Raw genomic sequence first — 5425 nt, forward strand, 5'->3', positions numbered from 1 at the left:
TGTGAAGCTATTTATTTTCTTTGATAGATACATTTATTATTTGAATAATTGTGAATTAACAGTTGCATATAAAAATGCAAAAAAAAGAATACTTTTGTTGTCAAGTTTATTTAAAGTTTTTTTTAATTTTGAAACTTATATAATATTTAAATATGATATGATATTCATTAAATTATGAGTATATTTACAGTTTTGTATATTTACTTGCCGATCAAATTAACCGATAAAATTTGAATAAAAATTATACATATCATCGTCCGAAGGAAAAATAAACAACCAATCATGAGTGAAGCTGTGACGTGTCGGCTAGTATGCAATAACACACAGTATTAAGATTTATATGCAACTATTTTATTTATTAATTTAAAGTGACAAGGAAAGGTTCGCATTCGTAATAATATAAATAATGCTATATAAGTTAATTTGTATTAAATATTTATTTTAAACATTGATTATATATTGATTTCAACTTTAAGTATATAATTTAATGTTTCTGTAATCCGTGATTTTTAATTTTTTTATATTTTTGAAACTTATATAATATTTAAATATGATATTAATTATAATATTCATTAAATTATGAGTATGTTTACCTACATATATTTATAACTAGCTGATCCTGTGCACTTCGTTGCCCGTTAATTTTACCAACTCTATATGACTCAAACTTTGTTCAATTCTTATTTAATATTCGGTGTATGGTGTTCAAAATGTATCTTACTTATTCTGTTGCCTGGAAAAAAAATTCTGGATCGCAGAAGTAATATATATCTAAATAATTCAATTTAAAATATATAGATATAACCTTTCCTTTACATCTGATAATAGGTCAAATTCACTAGATATTAAAAATTAAAGAGTAAAAGGATGTCTGCATAAAGTAAAATTTTCCAAGATCAGCATTAGTAAGACGGGGACAACAAATACAGATATAACGTCCATAAAATATATAAAAAATCAAAGCGATTTAATTCTAAACAACGATAAACACAAAGGATAAATAACACTTTGATTGATAATAAAGAAAATTTTTTTTCTCTCACATGCAATCCCCGATTTTAATCCATTATGAAATAATGGTAATAATAATAATAATAATAATAGTATATTATTTGGTTGCATGGTATGGCTTGATTCACAAAACGTGATCTCAAGTCAAGGATCAGCCAGTGCTACTACCACTACTAGATGGGTGACCACCCCGGTTCAATTGACAAATTCTCGCTTCATATACACACGTATTCTAACTAATCATAACCTCCTCACAGTTCAAAAAACCACCCGATGGCCTATGTCGCCGTAGGTTAGTTAATAATAATATTAAAAAAATATTAATAATTTTATTATTGTGATGAATATTTCATTAACTCCTTCCGACTGAATTGATAACTGTATACCTTATTGGGGCCCCAAAATCCAATCCGGTACACATTTAAATAATTCTCTACTGCATTTTGTAAGTGCTGTTTAAATTTTTCTTTTGTAGTTTCAGCCACATTTCAAGACATTTGTGTTTGCGTAGTATATAGGTCACCATATGTTATGAATTTTAAATTGCTGTTGAAATAATACTTTTTTGACTCTTAAGTATAACGTAGGTTGATTAAATTTTGGCCGAAAATGTTGTTTATAATATATATTTTTTAATTTTTTAATATTTAGTCGGTTGAGCCCTTAAACAATATTAAAATGCATCGCACATATAATATAAGTAATATATACAATAACAATACCAAATAACCAAATTTTTATTCCGGGCAACGGAAAATTTAAGATAAGTTTTGAACACCATACACCGAATATTAAATAACCAATTGAACAAAGTTTGAATCATATATAAAGTTGGTAGGTACATATTTTAACGAGCAACGAAGTGAACGGGATCAGCTATAATATATTTACATTTAAAGCCTTTTTGAGTCCTTGAACTTATACGTACAAGTTACAATATTGCCAATGTATTTCACCTAAAGTAACTTTTGCCCGGGCACAATTTTTTTTTATAAGCATTTAAAGATAGAATTTTGACAAAATGTATGATATTTAAAATTGAATAATTATTTTTTAGTTAAAAACTCATAAAATGTTCAATTTTTATACCTAAGGATTGAAAATTTAAAACAAGATTCTATGTAAATAGTTAACTCTAAAAAATCTAAAAAATACATAAGCACAGTTTATATTTATAGTCATTTTAAGTTCAAATTTGGATGAAATTTTAAAAACTTATATTAATTTTTTTAGTTATTTTGTTTTGATCGTATAATATTATTCGTGGGTACTTGAAACTTCTAAATTATACCATTATATATAGGTATATGATAGTATCACGGTTTGTTGTTGATGTATATCGCTTTATAAGTACCAAATGGATATTGTGATATTCCTGTGTATATTATACTGGATATTATAGGTCAATTTTTTTTTAAATACCATAAATATAACGATATAATATGTCTTATACCTAGACTGACATACCGTCTTCGCTCAGAATCGTTTTTCTTAAGCAATGATATTATATCATTGAATTCAAATTTAATACCATATTACCATAAATTATTCAATGAACCACTTGTAATCTTCTGTACAGCATATCGACATCCACTTGCCCACCTTTTTTTATAATTTATAGCTTAAACTAAAAACATTATACTCTTTATATAAATTAATTGCTGGATACCTAAGGTATATGCTTTCTAGATATAATTTTAGTTTATTATAATTTATTTAGAAAATCTTTTAACTTATTTAAAAAAAAAGAAAATTATATATTTACTTAATTTTTTCAAACATTACTTTTTATCGTGTCAGATAGGTATTTTGTATTATTATTTATAGTATTCGTTTTAAACATTATTATTTATTTTTTATTATTTTAATACCTATAAATGTTATTGTCATTTTATGTATACAGTGTTAAAAAATGTATATCCATTAATTATTTTATTTGAGAAAATATTTGGGATTTTTGTCTGTATTTTGACTAAATTAGAGAATAGGCGATAAAAAATAATTTTATATTAAAGAATATGTAATATTAAATTCATAATATATTTAATATTGTTAAATAGTAAACTTTTTTAAATAAATGGGGGAAATGTACGCATCAAAAAAATATATTCGTAGAAGTTGTCCTACTACACCATTACACCGAATACAGTCAGGAGGGGAATGAACGTGGATGAGGTGTTAAATTTGAATTCAGTGATATAATTATATCATAGGATATATATCATTGAATATGAAAAATGACTCTAATCGAGGATCGTCTATCAGCCTATATCGAGTACCTACCTATATTATTTCATGAATCATGATATGGTTTTTGATATCGATATGAAGATAACTTATTAGTTATTTTAATATTATTATTAAGTAGGTTTATTTATTTTTTAACTTTGCATTTATCTGAGGTTCTGTTAATGAACGGTCTCCTCTTTTCATGGTTCATGTTTGTATATATTTTTCTATTTACTGGAGCACTTGGACCCCCCCCCCTCGTAAATACAACACTGTTCGTCTTTATAATAAGTGACCTTATGACCCTGTTACAAAAATACGACGTGTCGTGATTTACATTTACAATAACAATATAATATGATGCACTTTGCGCTTGCACATATGCACTATGTTGTAACATTATATAATACATTAATTATATTTTCAACGCATTGTATTAAACTTTCAACACTTTTGACCATGCAAAAAACTTTTTCTTAAAATTTTTTTTTAAAAAAACATTAAAAATTTAAATTTACATATGCCTATAGGGCTAGGTATGAATAAACCAAAAATAATTGAAATATTTTTTTAAATTGCATGTGCCTATAAAGAAATAAAGAGTAGATAAAGAAATCTGGCTTTGTCACAAATCTCTGTTTTCCATTAGTTTTTTTGGGAAAGTTTTCTCGATGGTTTAGTTAAGTTCTGGAAAATTTCAATTTTGACTTTTCAAATGCATCAGCTAAATACACTTTCCCGCCCAAAAACATACTGAAGTAAAAAATCTAAACATTATTTCAACTACTTATCGTGTACACAGACACAAAAAACACATCATTGTAAATTTAATACATTTATCTCTTGACTCATAATCTGAAATGCAAAACCAAATTTGGCAGTATAGACCAATATAAAATAAAAATAATTTTTGATATATTATATCCATGAACATAATTATATTTATTTTTGAAAAAAGCATATGTCTTAAGAATAAATGACAAAATATTAAATACATTTGAGTAACAACTAACAAGATATAAACAATTTTTATTAATTTATTATTTCAATTTTTATTTTTCGAATTATAAGATCACTACAATATATTAAAATCATTTTTAAAATTTATCAAATAATATTATTTTTCAATTTCAGAATTTTAAAACTTTTATCTTTTATTTTTACACATATACACTAAGAGACTCCTATTAATTGCCTATTACTTAAATATAAGAGTTTCGCTTTGTGGACAGTAAAATAAAATTAGAAAAAGTTGAAAATATTTTTTTAAATGTTTTGCCTGTCAATGTGAGGTAACAAGGTTAGATATTGTATTAACTTAAGTTATTATGGTATTTGGGCTTTAATGCATTTTCGCGTAAATTTAAAATACTGATTATGAAATATACTGAGGTACACTAAACCCGAGAAACACTAATATAATATCTAACTTGTTTCTTAATTTTTTCCTGAGCGATTGTGGGTTTTACAGCTAAAGTATATCGCACTGTTTATGGGCCTGTCCTTGCAACGTATTTATTTTATCATAACATAATATTTTCTACATTCGTTTACTCAATTGCTTATGAACACACATCATGTCATCGTGTTTTGTTTACTGAATAACCTTATAAATACCAAAGCAAGAAAATATTTTATATCATTCTTATATTCAACACTTTGAAAATTATTCATTCACTGTACATTCAAACATTTTCAAAAGCATTAATATGTTAACTTTATTTTTATGTTGAATTTTATAGGTTTTATAATAAACGTTAGTGGTGAGTACTTTGTATATATTTTTTACTTTATATGATACAACACAGATTAATATTAATGAATCATATGTATAAATTACAAAATTGTACTTATAATTCATAAACTGTTATACTAAAGAAATAATATTATTTAAGAGAAGCAGATTTCGAATAAAATTAAATCGCTAAACAACGATAATTCTGAATTTATAAGCACGAACTATGATGATGGTTTTTACTTTTATTGATTGAAATTTATAGCTAACTGTAGAGTTATTTTTTTAGATTCTGAGTGGAACGATGAATGTATTGATTTTACAATGATGTGTGTTTTTTTATTTTTTTTTTTTATTATTTTTGTGTCTGTGTACACGATAAGTAGTCGAAATAATGCTACGATTTTCAACTTCAGTATCTTGTTCGATCAGAAAGTGAATATCGTTGGT

Source organism: Acyrthosiphon pisum, unplaced genomic scaffold (genome assembly GCF_005508785.2).
Source record: "Acyrthosiphon pisum isolate AL4f unplaced genomic scaffold, pea_aphid_22Mar2018_4r6ur Scaffold_52;HRSCAF=355, whole genome shotgun sequence".
In the NCBI taxonomy this organism is placed as follows: Eukaryota; Metazoa; Arthropoda; class Insecta; order Hemiptera; family Aphididae; genus Acyrthosiphon; species Acyrthosiphon pisum.